Source organism: Periplaneta americana, chromosome 12 (assembly GCF_040183065.1).
Source record: "Periplaneta americana isolate PAMFEO1 chromosome 12, P.americana_PAMFEO1_priV1, whole genome shotgun sequence".
Lineage (NCBI taxonomy): Eukaryota > Metazoa > Arthropoda > Insecta > Blattodea > Blattidae > Periplaneta > Periplaneta americana.
Genome location: NC_091128.1, coordinates 12,971,252 through 12,990,034, shown reverse-complemented (window position 1 = coordinate 12,990,034; position 18,783 = coordinate 12,971,252). Strand labels below are relative to the sequence as shown.

Below are 18,783 nucleotides of genomic sequence, written 5' to 3'. Positions count from 1 at the left end.
TATGCATCAACAGTCACACAAAGAGATTTTCACCTTCGAGCTGTTTTTGTGAGTGACAACGTAATGCTATTGGAGAGAAGGGTTCGTTCTTGACTAACATATTATTTTCAGATGAAGCAACATTCTCAAACAGTGGACATGTTAATAGGCATAATATGTATTGAATAATTTCAAGGAAAAATTGTTCCGGGGCTGGGTATCGATCCCGGGACCCTTCGCTTAGCGCGCGAACGCTCTTCCGACTGAGCTACCCCAAGAACTATACACGATACCGTCACAATTTTTCCCTTGTATCCACACGACTCAAATGAGCTGACAAGACGCCAGAACTCAACTATAGGTGCACACAAATACTTGTGTGACTTAAATTGTGGCTTTCTGTTAACGTGTGTTAAATTGTGACGGTGTCATGTATAGTTCTCGGGGTAGCTCAGTCGAAAGAGCGTTCGCGCGCTAAGCGAAGGATCCCGGGATCGATATCCGGCCCTGGAACAATTTTCCTTGAAATTATTCAAACCTGCTTTACAGGGAGGTACTACCTGAAAGCCAGATTTGTATAATACGTTCGTTACTGGAGGTACGTTAACAGGAAGCCACAATTTAAGTCACACAAGTATTTGTGTGCACTCATAGTTGAGTTCTGGCGTCTTGTCAGCTCATTTGAGTCGTGTGGATACAAGGGAAAAATTGTGACGGTGTCGTGTATAGTTCCTGGGGTAGCTCAGTCGGAAGAGCGTTCGCGCGCTAAGCGAAGGGTCCCGGGATCGATACCCGGCCCCGGGAGAATTGTGCATTTTCAGCATCGTTGGTCAGTGAATGTTTGGTGTGGAATCCTTGGTAACTTTGTCATCGGTCCTTACTTCTTTGAAGACACAGTTACTGCAGACTCATATTGCCATTTTCTTAACCTTGAATTACCTCCCCTCTTGGAAAACATTCCCTTCAATTTGAGAAGAGAAATGTGGTATCAGTAGGATGGCGCATCACCACATTTTGTAATATGTACACATGAACTATTAAATGAGAAATTTGGTGGCAGGTGGATTGGACGTGTTGGACCTGTCGCATGGCCACCTCGCTCACCCAATATAACACTATTGGACTGTTTTTTGGGGTATATAAAACAACAAGTCATGTTTACACAACCTACAACAAAAGAGGATATGACACGTCGAATAAGTGAAGCTTGTCGCACTATTAGCCCCTGTATGTTGTTAAAAGTTAGAGAAAAACTTTCCACAAGAATTACCAAGTGATTAGATGTTAACGGAGGCTACTTAGAGCACTTACTGATATAATGTAAAGTAAATACCTTGGTATAGGCCTACTTCTATGAAAACACTCTGTAACTGCTCAACAATTTATGAAAAAAAAAAAAAAAGTTTGAATAAAAGTTGCTTAGTTTGTTGAGAGGAACAAAAATATTTAAAAAATCCATGGTTCCATTTAAAAATTTGAAGATGCACCGCGGCCTCTCCCCTAAGGAGTTCCGGGAAAATATTGCCCATATCACAATTTGGAAGACCCCTTCCCCCAGTAAAACTTATCTATTCATTGAAGAGATATTAACTTTTAACATTTAATGTGGGCCACTCTGTATATCAAATTGAAGCTAAAATCATGTAGAATAAATGTGCAAAATTTGAAGTACATGACGTGGTAGTCAAGTTATTTAATATTTTGTAAAAGATGCAACCACTACTATATGAAACCCCTTAATCTTTGTAATGCCATTTGCAATGTACAATGCTGCTGTCGTCATGAAAACAATCTACAATATATTTTTCTAAATTCTCCATTGCAAAGAATGTTCTTTTATCACTAAGACTCTTCTGAAAAAAAAAAAATCTTTCAACCACACGAGACGTGAGTGGAGCATATTCGAAATAAGTACCCTGACATAGCTCCAGTTCCTGCACCTGTTTACCTAGTATAGCCACAATTTTCATTATTGTATCCCATCCAGGACTCTGTTTTAAGATCTTTTCAATATTTTCCATTAGCAGTAGCTCCAGTCTTTCGTTATATTTCCTTTGTGTGGACTGGATAGTGATTTGATATACGAGCACCTTCAGTGTTTTATATTTCATATTATTCGAAGGAATATTTTCTGAAATCATTGCAGCACACAATTCTGAACTGAATTTTTTCTGGATGCCATCGTCTGATGGAATATAAAAACGAAGGGTGTTTCGATTTTTGTTTTCTGTTGCTTTGGTGCTTTATTGTATTTTTTATGTAGTTGTTTTCACGTTTAACCTGAATAGAAAAATAATCCACGAATCTTGAATTCATATTCGAAGTATTGCTGATTAGATATCAAAATCTTATAACAAAATATGAAAACCTCACAAGTTACAATCTCTTTGTAACATTGGAAGAAGATAACTATGCAGTTTGTTGTCAAATTAGGATCATTTCCATCATCTGATAACCGTTTTTTTTTTTCAGCAATATGCTCCTAGACTATGCCCGCTTTGCCGTTGTATCGGCTTACGAGTAAATACTATTCTCGTAGTTCTGTGGTTTAATGTAGAACCTGTATCAGTCTCACATGTTTGGTTAAAATTACACAACACTCTCAATGACAACGAAAATATTGCAAAATGAAAGAGACTACAATGAACTGTTGTTTCAGTAACCTAATGTCTGCAAGAGAACAGTGATCCATATTCAAAAACTTAGCCACTGATTGTGACGCAATCAGTGTTAAAACAGCGCGATTTTCATTGCCACAGAAACGCTCTAAACATCCGCCACATTAGTTCACACAATGCTCCTTCATCAAATTAGGTAATTTTAGGCACTATAGAACTTCCATGTCTCAATCTTAAGGCCTTATAATGAATATTTAATTAAAGAGCCTTTAACTTTGAATAAAGGAACAAAATAGGCGAAAAGGGCAAAGAAACAGCTCTACTTTTAACGATGAACTATTTATTTCTGATTGAAGTTGCTGTTGCTATTAGATTAATAATAATAACAATAATAATAACAATAGCAACAACAATAATAATAACAACAACAACAACAACAACAACAATAATAATAATAATAATAATAATAATAATAATAATTGAACGTAGATCGGAATGCTTGACTGAAATAAAACAAATACAGTAATCAATAATACAGACACATAATTATTATGCTCATCTTTAATCTAATCTTGGATAATCTACGAGTACGTTATGCCATGCTTGTCCTTAGGCTTGACAAAGGTAGTTTAGATGGTACAGCATGGAAAAACTTATAACAGAATGAAAGCGTTTCACATGAAGGTTCGATTATCGCTGAAATAAAAGTCGAACTTTTCTCCGTATCATTATGATGTTCTGCGTCATTTGAAGTTGCGGCTCAACATACGAGTCTTACCGTGGCCTGCGAACTAACAAAAATATCGACCCACAAGAATAGGGCATATTACAAATGAACAAAAAGCATTGTATTCTTAGGGTAATGAATCTTATTGCGTAGTTCCACGGAGATATTAATGCTACATTGGCGCATGTGTTTGTCCTCAGAAACTGTCCGTCCGTCCGTCACATGTATAAAACGACCAGTATTTGTCACAGGGAGTCATTAGCTGAGTGGCTCTGTGGGGCGTGACTAGTGCTTGTATTGGTTTACCGTTTTTACAACATACTATACGCTATAGCGTATCTACCACATTAAACTTAATTTTGGAATCCTTTGTTAAAATCACAAATTACCGTCGTTTCTGGAAACTAATTTGTAATGTGATTCTACTGTCGGTGATTGGCGTTATGAAAGTTGAATGCCAATACTAAAGCAGACTGTTGTCAATTTTATCAACAATAAATATTTCATCGATTTAAAACTATTTCTGAATTTGAAATAAGGCGTTAATATAAGTAAGTTCATAGAATTGAAAAATTAATGAAATGAATAAACAATAATAGTACTTTAGAAGTTTCTAACAACAATTGATCTACTACACAAAACTTTTTGAACTACAGACCTTCAGAATGTCCTGTAAGCGTTGCTTATTTTAGGAGTATCAGTTCCTACTGAAATACTTAACCAGCGTGTGGGACAATCTACTAACGAATCCGACATCCCGACACCTTTGAGCGAATGACGATTAGGATATTTTTCTACATACAGACGATTAGCCCAAACTGTATACTGTATATTCCGCAGGTATATAGAGCCTAATAATTGATAGGTACTATGCTATCTCTCTATTTGAGATACCTACTTTCCGTGTACAAGATTAATTAGGTTCATTTAGAAACATCTCGACACGCTAAGGAAAAATGTTAATTTTCAGACAAATTCATGCAAATTTTATTCTACATTCTTTCCGTAATGTGTATGGACATGTTTTCCGTACATTTCTTTTATCTGGTGCCAATGTGATCATTTTGTATCGCTGTATTAAAAAAAAAATACAAATAGGTGTCGAAATGTCGACTTCTTCAATAATGGTGGAGATTTCAACATAGTATTACAAACTTAGTTAACAGTTTAAAACTCTACATCTAAACACACATTTTGCTCCTGAAATATTTCTAACTATTTAAAATACTGCTACTCGCGGTGGTCACATTTGAATTTTTCATTGACTCCATTTTCCACACTTTCTTTGTAAAACCATTTTTTGGCATTCTACAACATACTGAATACAACGTTCTCTAGCATTGTCATCGTAGTAATACCTACTATACGCAGCACAACAGGTTTTTTTTTTGTGGATTGTCCAGACTGATGAACTAGCTCCCTCCCACTACACGCCGAGCATTAGACGGCTTTCTTCAGTGAGAAGCCTAACTTCTCTTTGTTGTTTAGTTTCCTTCAGCTGTTTCTTATAGTTTTCAGACATTATTAATCTGATTCTTGCAGTATTCTCACTCTTTTGCCACCATATGAAGTGTTAGCAGCGGAACTGGTGACAGTTCTTCGAAGGAAGTCCCAGCAGGTGAGGAATTGGGCAAGCCTAAATGTCCTTGTGCAGATAATGTCTATGGTGTTTTTGGGGGAATGGTAATGTAGTCTTCAAAGCGAATTTCATATCAATTTTCGGCTAGAACCAGATCGTACTCAAAACATGTTAACGTGCTGTACGTATTCTCTTACATGTTAATTCATATATCCTTTAGAATTAAGGCGAAGAATATGCCGAACTAATTGATCTTCCATGTTTGTGTGCAGAGTTGTGCCTTTTCATATTTGTCCAATATCATTGAAAATTAAAATATAAAGTTTAATTAAGATTGGTTGAATGGAAAATGAGTATTTTCATACATGAAAACAGGAAAACAGACAGATGCACAAAGTGACACTAAAAACTCTCCTAAGACGAAAAACACAAACATTTTGATAGAGACAGCCCCCAGAAGAACCACAAGCAAAATCAGGGAGAACTCCGACACATGTCGAGATCTCCCCAAAACACAGTGCCGAAATCTTCCCGAGATACACTTTCATTCAAAAGATAACAGCACACTCGAAACAAAGATGATTGCTTGAGGGTAATCACTCTGGCGCCTTTACTAATCTGTAAAATGTAGCCTATATAAGGTAATTTGGGGGAAGACGCCAGTTGAGGGAACACACAAATTTGTTTGCAGTTATTCTATGTAACAGCAGTGGTCAGCGCGAACCTTCTAGTTTGAAGAGCGTTGACGGAGTAGAGACGTAGCGTGTGCATTTGTCTTACTTTTTCGCTTTTCATAACCATTATTTTGGATCTTGTAAGCATATAGCCCATTGAGTACATACTTTATAATATTCCGTTGCTTACAGTCAAGATTCATAGACTGATATTTTCTTTTAAATGGAATGTCTGCTACATACGTGAGTTGTGCATTCTGTTACGCACATGAGGCATGCAGCTACGGCAACAATATGCGGCAGTAGGCAAGAAAGTTGCAAGGGGAGGACGCAACATGGTTAAGAAATATTTAACCCGTAAATTATGTTGTGGAAAGGTTATTATTTGATAATATTTTATATTATATTATTTTATATATTCTCTGATACCTTACAAACGATATCAAAGGTTAAAAATGTAAATCACATTTCATTTCTATACAGACGATGACTCGAGACCACAAAAAAAATAAATAAATAAAAATAAAAATAAAAAAAAAACAGATCGGACATCTTAGTCACAATACAATTTAATTCCAGCTGCTGACGTTGTAGAGTATGGACGAAAAACCTTATGGGCTGCAGCGAGGATGTATGGCATTCCATACAGAACTCTGAAACGGCAGATGGAATATTAAAACCTTACTAAATGTCCACCAGGTCCTTCCACTAGCGGAGCATGTGGCAGTAGACCTGCATCAACAGTTCCTCTATCAGAACGGATAATGGAATTTCAACTCTCAAAACGATCAGCCCTATTCCTCAAGTAAGAAAACTTAAACCAGCTGGGCGTAAAAAACAAACAGCGGACGTCTTAAGTACAGCACGGAGAAGAGAAACTATGCGGGAAAAGGCCAGAAATACAAAGAAACCTTCCCAACCAAGGAAGAAAAAGAGATGTGGAAGTTCATCTTCTTCCTCTGGTGTTGATATTGGTCACGATGACAGTGAGAATAATTTTGGTGAGGATGATGATTTTTGAGTTGTTTGTAATGGACACTTTTACGTAAGAAAGATTCCAAATGTGACTGGATTCAGTGCATCACATGCAAGAAATGGTTGCACGAAGATTGTCGTGGTCATAATCTGCACTGTATGAAATGTGGTGCAGGCTCGTACTAACATTCAGAATTGTGTCCTAATTAATGAATTTTTGCAAAATAATAATGAAACAAATATGTAATTAATTTCATAAATATTTATCCATAGTTGTAATAAAATATGCATAATATTCCAATCTTTATTTTATGTATGCCATTTCCTGTGTTATTGTATCTTACCCCATACCAAGTGCCATCTTCCCCGTATATATAGGGAAGGAACGAATCATTATACAGAACCAATTGTAATTGAAAAATACGATAAATTTGTTTGTATTGCCTTATCACTTTAGGTTTGAGTTGTATAGTCAAGAAATGCCTTAGGTGTGGCGTTCTCCCCAGAATTACCTTAAAATAGTTTGTGAATTTATTAATATCACGCACATCCAGTCAAAGTACAACAAATTAAGATGGTATATTATATTTCATAACCTAAAAGGAAAGTGTAACTCGCATTCATTGTGTTTATTGCCTTCTGTGAACGTAAAACACAAGTTGAAGCCGCGAGATTCACTTACACAGAGATGACAAACATAGTCAACACAGATCTAATGTACCTCCAAGTTTTTACACTAGCAACAATACCGCAATGGCTACTTTAAAAGAGTCGAGATCTCCCAAATGTCGAGTTCTCCCAAAATGACCCCAATAGAAACTCCAGACACGATGCCCTTATTGAGAGCACAAGACAAATCAACACTCTGCTATAAGAGTGGCGCTAATCAGGTGGCCCGGATTCGATCCCTGGCCATGTCGGGATGTATTCATAGTGTACAAAGCCAACACGGCATTGCAGGTTTTCCTCTGAGTACTCCCATTTCCTTCTTTCATTCCACCAATACTCTATACTCCCTCATGGCAATTCATCAGCCGCCATAATCAGAAGCAAGAGTTTGGTGTAGTATGAGATTGTGATTCTGATGTACTGGAGGCTATAAGCAGGATTGCCAGATTGTTTTGAAAGAAATCAGCAATAATTTCTTCGAAATTCGCCTTTTAGAGGAAAAAAAAAATCAACAAACTTTTTAATTTCATTATCTTATATCTTATAGTAGAGACAGTATAACGCAAATGCAAAATTCTGTAAACGCTGCTTTCTCCTGCCCAGAGAAACGATTATCTGCTCTAGTCTTGCATTATTTCATCTAGCGGACAGCATGATAGAAAAATTTAAAAAGAATATGTTGTAGTATTATATTTTCCAAGAGGTCGTAGAAATTTAGAAAGACCTAAAAAAACGATGGATAGAGAACGTTAACTTAAATTAAATAGCGTTTAATTTCACGATCATCGCAACTGCCGAGGTTATATCATTGTCGCTCAGTGACCATAACAGACCACTAGGTCTAATACGTGGAATTTTGATGATGATGATGATGATGAGGCTGATGATGATGATATGCTGTAGTTTCATTTATCACAGCTAAAAGTAGCCATCGTGTCTTGTAAATATTTAAACACATAATAAAAATAATAAATACAGTAATTTACACAAGTGACGCAAGGGGATGGGGAAGACCCTTCGAATACACATGGAGGCGTGACACATTGGTTTAACACGACATTCAAGTGGATTTCAATTATCGCATAAGTTGTTACAAGGTTATCATTGATTTAGGAATTGAAAACCCATGCCATACCAAATATAAATTCAAAGGAAAAGGAATGAAAAGATATGATACTTAAAAATGACAAGGCCTTGACATTGTCCAAATTTCATTTGTCAAAAATTCGAAAATTATCTGGAGTAAAAATTATTTGCAAACAAGGCTCGGGAGCAGTCTAGCTCAATACGCGATCTTTCGCCCTATCTAGCTACTCTCGCTTGTGAGCAGTTGGGGCTCCGGGTTCTGGAATTTATCAAATACGCGTGCGTGGATGGCCCTGTGGCGGACTTGACTCCCATAATTTATGTCACGTAAGATGAGACCCGTTCAGTTCCTGGCAACATAAAGCAACGTTGCTAACCATACGGTAAATCATTGCATTATGTGACATTTTTAATCCTGACTCGATATGCGATAACACTTATAGAATAATGCGATAATTTTCATTAATAGTATCATTCATTATTCATTCTACTTCGCTTTTCCGTCAAGATTCTCAGGGAAGAGTCTGGATTCTTCCGCAGTCAGTAGTGAGCTTGCATCATAGTTTGATAATTTTATTATTAACTAGTCGTACCCGTGCGCTCCGCTGCACCCGTTAGAAATAAAAATATAAAGTAATTACATAATTAAAATAGGACAGCTGGTCCAGGGAACATTCGTGTTTGATAGAAGGATAAATCGTTAAATATGTCACTTAAATTGTATTTAAATAATTAAAATGCGATCATTTTGATCCAGAGATCACTCATTTAGTGCAATGATAATTCCTTTAACATGTTTCTTAATTGTTATTACATGCAAATAATTAAAATATGATCATTTGGTTCAGAGAACATCCGTTTTTTTTTGTGCAAGGATAATTCGTTTAACATTTTTCTAAATTAGTCTTGAATGCATCCTTTAATAAATCATTCCAAATTAATAGAGATGATTGTGTACGAAGATACTGTGCATATTATTTTGTTAAGTTTACTTTATTCACGCCTTAACATCTGTGGTCATGTCGCGTGTTTAGAATGTGTGGGTATATCAGTAGGCCGTTTTTACTCTTGTTGAGTTCCTGTTTCCATTGTGTGTTGTAGATGGCTTGTGTTCATTTAACTGACTATAGACTTTGATTAATGTTTTTGGTAATTGAGGCGGTGATGAATCATTGCATGTATTTTTCAATCCGGCATTTGCCTTGATGACTAAGGGAAACCATAAAAAATCCCAGTCAGATAGGTCGGCCACGTGGTTGGAACCCGGGACTTCCCGAATGCGTGTCTCAAACGCTACTGTCTGAGCCAACTCGCTCGGTTGTATATCATTGTTTATGCAAATAAAAATTAATGTACCATACATAAATATTATTTTAAGAAACACAGGAAACGAATATGGGTATATTATAAGCGCAGGAACGCCATTTCGTGACACCTTTTGAAATAACTCAGCTCCATTGAGCAGCTGTACTTTTGGTCAAGTAAAAATACTCATCTTTACGACAAAACTCTTAACTATTATGTTCTGTGAACAAAAAGAAATTTAAATGTATAAAATTAGAGTAGGCCTATTTTATGTGGACCAATTAAAGTTGCAATAATCAAGTTGTACAATATTACGACAGAATATCAAATTTTCTGTGCGTAAAGATCTATTTTCATCTTACCTCAGTTTTCATTATGTAACATTACATCCATCTAGAGAAACTACAAATTAATATATTAATAGTGATATACGTCAAGGCCGCCTCAAATAGACGGATGTGACATATCGATTTTCAGACTTTTGCTCTATTAAATAACGTAAATAGTTACTGTATTTAGCAAATAGGCTAATACAATCTACTATATGTAATTATATTTCTTTCTTTCGAAAATGTGAGAATTCACGATCTCCTATGTACCACTGCCATAGAATGAATGAATACATCTGTTTTTCTTCCTACTTAAAAATGTTATATTTTGTACATAGGAGTTACGGAACAACGACGCTATAATCTGAGGCGGCGGTGAAAATGTATTGTATTGTTATTTTAGAACTCTTATATATCCTTAAATATCAGTCTTATCAAAATTTTTCTTGGAATAAAACTTATCGGAAATCATTATTAAAGAAACTTTTTTATGTAATATTTTTCACAAAAATCAATAATAAGCGAAATATTTCGGTTTATTGAATTCAGGTACCCTTATAACCCCCCCCCCTTTCAATAAAGTATTTTGAATGCCATATAGCCTATAAACTAAGTTACAACGAACTTAATTTATATTCCAATTTTCATCGAAATCCGTTCAGCCATTATAGCGTGAAAAGGTAACAAACATCCAGACAGACAGACAGACAGACAGACAGACTGACATACAAACAAAAATTTCAAAAATGCGATTTCCGGTTTCAGAGTGGTTAATTATATATGTTAGGACCAATTATTTTTGGAAAATCGAAAATTACCAGAAAAATTTCGGCTACAGATTTATTATTAGTATAGATAACAATAGTCTGTTCGTAGTTGCCGTTGGTGCTTTTTCTATGCAAGAAGTGATTGAAAATTTATTTAGTAGGCCTAAACTTGTCATAGTCATTTCATTCAGTGTTCTGCCCAAGGGCAGGTCTTTCACTGCAAACCCAGCTTTCTGCAATCTTTCCTATTTTCTGCCTTCCTCTTTTTTTTTCTCATATGATCCATATAATATTAATGTCGTCTATCATCTGATATTATCTTCTAGCACGAACTCTTCTCCCGTTCACCATTCCTTCCAGTGTATCCTTCAGTAGGCAGTTTCTTCTCAGCCAGTGACCAAACCAATTCCTTTTCCTCTTCCTCATCAGTTTCAGCATAATTCCTTCTTCACCCATTCTTTCCAACACAGCTTCATTTGTTATTCTGTATGTCCATTTGACACGTTCCATTCTTCTTCATATACACATTTAAAATGCTTCTAGTCCCTGTTTCTGCCCCATACAATGTCACAATCCACACAAAGCACTTCACTAGTCTCGTCCTTAGTTCCTTTTCCAGAGGTCCGCAGAAGTTCTCATTTTTCTATTAAAAGCTTCCTTTGGCCATTGCTATATTTATTTTGACTAAATGACCCCTCAGTTTGAAGCTTGGAACACAAAGTTTTTCAGAAAAATAGTAGTTTACGTGAAATGTGAATTTTCCTAAGTCATTTTCCTATTTTTCAAAATCCATCCGTCGTCAGTTTTGAGAAATAATGACTTTTCAGGATAAACAAAACACAAACACACTACAATAAATAATATCACACGAAGGCTACGACCTGCAGGATTGCTGACATATTTAGAGTCCAGATGGCTCTGATTCTCTGACATCACAATGCCAATATGTCGATCTTCATTTGTGTAACTTTTTCAGAACGTTTCTGTAATATTGGTTATTAAAAACATCAAGACTTGCTAAAAAGAATTTACAGGTCAAATTCTCTGGTGTGTAATTATCTGGGTACAGCTGTCTGTCTATTGGATATTAAAAACTACAAAAATTAATGTTTTATAATGCCTAAGGAAAGACCAAAAGTATTAACTACTGATAAAATAAGAGGCCTGCAAAATGTTGTAGTGTCCGATCACTTTAGCAAGATCTCTTAGCAAGATAAAATGATTCTACCGTCTACAGTTCAAGGTAGTTCACGAAACATGCAGCAGCTATACCAAGACGCTATGTCTATTGTTGGAAAGCATGGAAAACCTGATATTTTCTTGCATGTAAAACCGATTGATCGTCCTGACATTGTTGCTTGCATTTTCGCATTGAAACTGATGAAGTGGAAATGTGTAGGTTCAATAAAAAGTATTTAGCACAAAGAAAGCCATTCAGAGGGATACGTTTCATTATTATGGAAGCAAATAACTTCCAAAATGTCTTATATTCTTAATTGGAATAAATTTGAAAAAAATTTAATTTGAACTTCTAATGATTTTAGTTTGCAGCATTTGCTGTACAAGCCACTAGTATATTTGAAATTAGAGATGAGAGTAGAGAAAAAAAAATAATGGAAAGATAGAAATATAGATGGCGGACTATATCCATATGGCATCTAGAATTACGACGAAAATGTTTTAATAAGTCTATATATTTTTTATAGTTCTATAAAGAAATTATTTAAGCAATGTCTGATTGCGATGTACTTATTGATGGTCGAGCCAGAGATGTTGCATGTAAGGCAGACGCTGAAAGACTGATGAGTTAGGTTTTAAATCATATTTTTACGAGCATGATGGTGAATTGGAGAAGGTCGCGTTCATTTGTCAGGCGAAAGTTGTCGATAAATGATTCTTACGTACCAATTTACAAGTTCACAAATAATAGATACACTTCTTTATTGTTCTCTAAATATCTTTCGCCTATTTTTCGCAGCAGTTCAATACTAGCATCTCTGGTACTTTTGTTTTCCTTCATGAAGCCATTTTAGAATACAATCGTCGACTCAACATTTGGAGGAGAATCTTTCGTCGAATGCAGTATCAGGCTGATATTCTTGAATTCATTACGTTTACTGGCATTATTTTTGTTCTGTATTTGTAGCAACATTGCGCTAAACATAGATGAAGTTTATTTTGATATTACTGTAAATTATTTTATATTATACACACACTGTGTCCATAAAATCATGGTGAGGTTTATATTTATTGTATTAAGTAATTCGAATTAAATATGATATAGATTTTTTTTGTTATTTCATGGCTTCCATTGTTACCTGTCGATCGTTTGTTATCCATTGTTATTGTTAGTAGTATTCAAATAACGAGGGAGAGGGCTGTAAAAATAAGGAAAGGATATAAAGAAGAGGAGAAGAAGATTAAAAAAGAATAAAGAAACGACAGCGAGAGGAAATAGAGGGCAAAGAGAGGAAGAAGAGAGAAAAGGAAGGGTGGAGAAAAGTGACACAGGGAGGAACGGGGAAAGGAAGGAAGGAGAGTGACAAAGGAGGGAGAGAGGAAAGAGGTTGGAGGGGAAAAAAGATGGGGAGAAAAGAGAGAGGGAGGAGAAAGGAAAGACACGAAAGATACAAAAATGAGAGACGAGAGATGAAAGAGATGGAGAAAGCAGAGAGAGAGGAGAGTGGAAAGACAGGAACGAGAGAGAAAAGGAAGGGAAGAGAGAGAAGAGGGGGAGGAGAAAGAACGGGGAAAAGAAAAGGACAAGGAAGCTTAGAAAGAAAACATTTCTATCTGTAGAAACTCGGTGAAGTCGGAAAGGGGATCCGAGGGAGGAGGGAGGGAAGCCCTGAAAGCCATTGAACATTATTTTTTTAGAGAGGATATACAAAGAATACAAAAATGAGGGAGGAAAGATGAAAGAGATGGGGAAAGCAGAGAGGGGGAGGAGAGTTGAAATACAGGAAGGAGGAAAGGAAACGCGGTGAGAGGAAAGAGATGGGGAGGACAGAGACGGAAAGGAGAGAGAAATGGGAGAGAATAGAAGAAAGAGAGAGGGAGGAAAGAGGCAAAGAGGGAGTGCAGATGAAGAAACGGGAGAAGTAGAGAGATAGAGATGTTGAAGAAATGGAAATAGGAAGGGGAAAGTAAAAGAGAAAGAAAGAGAGAGTTTGGGAGAGAAAATACAGGCTATAAGGAGGGAGAAAAGGGAGAGAAAAGAGGTAAAGGGTAGAGAAGAAAAAGGGTAGGATGGAGAGAGAGGGAGAGGAAAGAGAGGGAAGGAGACGAAGGGACGGGGAATAGTGCGTATGGTGTTGAAAAAGTAGAGGAGAGGAGAGGGAAGGTCGATGAAAAAAAGGGAGGAAACTGGAGAAAGAGGGGAGGAAAATGAAAGCGAGACAGTTGTGAGGATTGAGAGGGCGGGGAAGAAACGTTGAAATTCATGGAGTGCACAGTAAAAATTCGGAACTTATTTCATTTAGTGGTTGTTTAACATCTCTGTTGTTTTTCGTTAACAATTATAACGATTGAAAACATCGCCATAACTTCAGGGGTACACTATAATGTGTGTGCATATTATAGATAACACTTTTGAAGTGTGGGAGATCTGCAAACAAATAGATGCATTGTCAGTAGGCGTATCGGTGAGCAGGTTTCAGATCCAAATATAGACTACACTTTTCAACAGCCATCTTGCGCTAGAGATAAGAACCACCCACTTTTGCCAATTTGAATTTGCCGAGTTCTAAAATGACCATGGCCAGGATTGGTTACATATTTTTAAATAATTTCTTTTCCGTATCTTACATTTTCCCCATTTACGTTACACTTATTCAGTGAGCGAGAAATGCAAAGGTAATTTGAAAAATATTACTAACTTTCCCGGGTAATTGACTTATACCGTACTATCTACTGTGCTACAATAATTTTATAAGAAAATAATGTGTATGAGGTTTCATTCCAAATTGTAACCAACTTCAGGTTTGCTGGTATGGATGATTGAACTAATAAGACTCAAGTTGAGGGAGGTAATAAGAGGAAGCTCACAAAAGATTAAAGAACCGAGTAGCTTATTTATTTCCAGAACTCGTTTGCAAATATACCGTTTTATCTACACTACCTACGTGATCTATAGTTACATTTTTATTAACGTTGCATGTACGGGGTCTTCAAAAATATATTCCAGTTTCCATTAACTTTTATTTCCAAACAGCATAAGTTCGACTTTTATGCGTGTGTAAATGTGATCAATGAAAGAAAGTAGTGAAACTATAACGACTTGATAATAACTTCAGATCGTGGCATGTCACTTCTTTCTTTCGTTTCTCATTATAGACTTACTAAATTTATACAAGTTTTCAGCATCTTTTATAACATCAAAACAATAGTTTTGATGATGTCGTCAGTCTGTCTGCCTGTCTGTCGGTGTACAACGATCCACTTAAAGATTTAGCAGATGATTTTATTGTGATCTTTAATCTTACAATAAACACACAAATGAGAAATAACATTTTACTGAAGGAAACACGTAATAGAGGCTCTACACGTCTAGTTGTAAACTAACCGTTGCTTACGAGATTACACAAGCTGGCGCATAGCACGATCGAGAGTAGGTCTCTGTGAGTCATGACAATTTCTGCCGCTAGGTTCGCCTCGCTGCCCTAAGAAATGATGAATAGTACCATTACAAATCATTGTGTATCGTGTAAAGTGTTCGATTAATTGTGCATTACTGATTGAGTACGAATATTATAAATATGCCAAGCATATTACAGTGTTATTTGAAGTTTGTTCAGCTAAGTTATATTCGAAAATTATCTGTGTTTTGCTATGTGAAGAACTCAGTACCAACAGGTCGTATCTTTATAGCTTGCTTTTTAAATTACATATTGTCTGTCTTAGTTTTCCAATAAGCTGATTTTGTTTCCGAATTGTCCTAGTAATTTTTTTACGTTGTAATGTAATGGCTTTGGGAGTTTTTTTACTTTCCATTGAGCACTGTGTGGCTATAGTTTTTTATGTGCGTCATAGATTTCTTCAATTGAAACATTTGCTTCATTGAAAGCTGATGTACTCTGTTCAACATTGGGTTTATTTTTCTTAGCAGGATGGATGTTATTGACCACTTCTGTTATCCTTCTTTTGTTGTGTCTACTTATGTTTGAAACATTTTGTTTACGTTTTGGAAAAATCATCAAAGACGGATGGTACCACATTAGGAAGCAAACGTTTTAATGTTGTGCTAATGCTAAAATCAGCTTCTTTGAAATGTCTGCTGCAGACACGCGATTTCTTGTTTGGCGTCCAAAGAGTCCTTGGTTTGTCCCCTTCGCGAGAAATGGCTACACACCACTTCTTTCTTAGTCCTTCATCTTGTGGAAAATAATGAAACGAAAAATCACATTCTTTATTCTGGTTCGATTTGCACAATGGCACACAGCAGTAAACCATTTCAATCACACAAATTACAGGCTAACTTCCTAATTTAATAAATGATAATTCAAAATATATTTACACGCACTAAAATCAGTAGCGGCCGGTGATCCAAATCCTCGGTGAGGCCAGATGCAACTAGTTTAAGTGCCTCCGATAGAAAATGTTTATTTATGATATTATTAATTATTATTGTTGTTATATTATTGATATCATTATTACTGTGTTATTATTATTATTATTATTATTATTATTATTAGTAGTAGTAGTAGTAGTAACAGCAGCAGCAGCAGTAGTAGTAGTAGTAGTAGTAGTAGTAGTAGTAGTAGTAGTAGTAGTAGTAGTAGTAGTAGTAGTAGTAGTAGTAGTAGTAGTAGTAGTAGTAGTAGTAGTAGTCTATTATTATTATTACTAGTAATAAAAAATAATAATTTCACTCACCAAATAAGCTGTTATGCTGTGATTTTCAGTGACTGTTTCAGTATGATGAAGCAACCCATATTATGTGTTGAAATTTCCCTTTCTGTCTTTTCTTTTTATTTTTTTCTATGACAGCAACAAACAAGGCCAACAGAGAATTTTATTTTGCACCACATTACCACTTAACCATTTATGTTGCCCATACCAGGATGCAATAGAAACTCGCGTTTTAAGATTATCTGTCAGAAAAATTGTCGTAGGTATTTCGGTAGGCTCTCTCTTTATTTAAAACTTCCTTTCTTTCATTATTATTTCTTCTCGAAAAAGGACACTCTAACAATGAATTAACTACACCATCATTATTTCTGGCATTTGTTTCTGTTTATATTTCCCCGAAATACATAACAACATTGGCCCAGATTCACTACACGAAGTACAATAGTACAATACCCTCGCTTAAGTCATAAACTAAGATATAAGAGGAGAGAATAGTGTGGGTCTCTGCCTGCCAAAGAGCTGGAATGTTTGTTATTTATGGCCTATTTAGGAAGACAAGTCACCCTATTCCCACCTCACTCTACCCTTGAGGCCGGCCCATGGTTGAGAGGAGTGAAACCTGACCAGGCCAGACGAATTGTGCCTCAGCTACAACGTTTAAAGCGCAACGTCAAAAACCCGCGAAGACAAACGAAAATCCAGAAGCAGACCCGGCACGAGCGAACCTGGCCTCATGAACAAATTTTACTGCAAAACAGGTCTATATACATCACAAGCCAGACCCGCCACGTGTGATCCTGGTCTCATGAACAAATTTTACTGCAAAACAGGTATATATACATCACAAGCCAGACCCGGTAGGAGCGATCCTGGCCTCAGGAACAAATTTTACTGCAAAACAGGTCTGTCTACATCACAAAGTTTTCAAATGCTTCTACAGCGATATATGCTTCATTCAAATAACTAATACATTACGTAAAAACAAAATTTGATTTCAGTTAAGCCAAGTGACTGAGGCCCGGCCACTGACTAAAATACTACAGCGTTTACTATTACTATGCTCAATAGATTAATCAGTAGGCCTATAGAAATGTTTTCACCACTGCAAGAAAAAATCGCGCACTAATTATACTTCTCAGTTATTGTGACGTTCGTATTTTTTTTAAAAAGAGAGGGAAAAGCTAGGCCTTCTTGCAAATGCTTAATTATGAATTCAAGAAAATTAAAGATAATGCAGTACCTTAATTAGTTGCAATATCTTATTTAATAACAATATTAATAATATTAGGTGAAAAGGGTAGGCTATAGTGCGTATATGTAAGATGTCAAGTTAATTTATTTCCGGAAATATTTGGTGTATGAACTGAAGTACACAGCAGACAGTCCCTCAGTTTATATGTAATATGTTTTAATATCAAGAATGACAGCCTTTTATTGTAATATAATTGAGGAGTAGAAGTTTGGAAATTGCGTATATTGTCCATAAAATATTGTACGAAGCATTTAATAAGCAATGGTGAGTCCTTTAAATGTCCCAAATGTCAATGTCATTTAAGTGTTCTGCTATGAATATTTAGGGCAGAATAGCGCTCCGAGCGGCGGAATTGACATTACGAGGGAACCACTTCAGACTCGTTTTTCAAGCGCTATGCGCCAGCTTGTGTAATCTCGCAAGCAACGAAACTATGTTATTGTTAGACGTGTGTGAACCACTGAAACGAGGTGATAAAACTTTCAGAAATTCAGTTCATTATACACCATTAATCACTCATTAATATCAATTTTCGTAAATAGAAACTATTAACTATACCTTGTATATGTAATTATTTATGCAGTGTCCCCGGGCTAAAGGTATATACAAATAACAATATAATAATGCGAAAATTGTACATTACAATTTTGTAACGTAAAGCGTAATCAATAGAAAATCTCTCCGAAATTCGTTGTCACACTTGTAAGGTCATTGTTGCGTCACCTGCCGCAGAAACAAAGAAACGGAATGAGAACAAGTTATGCATCTGTCGTTTCCTTGTCACTCGAGTATCGAGATGAGAACGCCAAAGCGTAAAGTGCAGTGCGTCTTCTCGTATGCAGAGTTTGAACTGTTACACGTGGTCAGCGATGTTCACGAAGGGAATAGAATGTGGATCGCACACGAAAATCCATTTACCCATCGGGTAGAACTTTACGAGGGACTGCAAGCTTGATTTCAGAAACAAGAAAAC

At 36.1% G+C, this 18,783-nt stretch overlaps 1 protein-coding gene and 1 non-coding gene across 2 annotated transcripts in view; one reads left to right on the top strand and one right to left on the bottom strand.

Moving 5' to 3' along the window:
- Positions 1-18,783, bottom strand: part of LOC138710180 (beta-1,3-galactosyltransferase 1-like) — a 272,585-nt gene that overhangs the window by 49,378 nt on the left and 204,424 nt on the right. The gene's annotated exons all lie outside the window — the stretch shown is intronic.
- TRNAS-GCU (transfer RNA serine (anticodon GCU)) lies at positions 711-783 on the top strand. Its single transcript has one exon. It is a non-coding gene; the product is annotated as a tRNA-Ser (tRNA).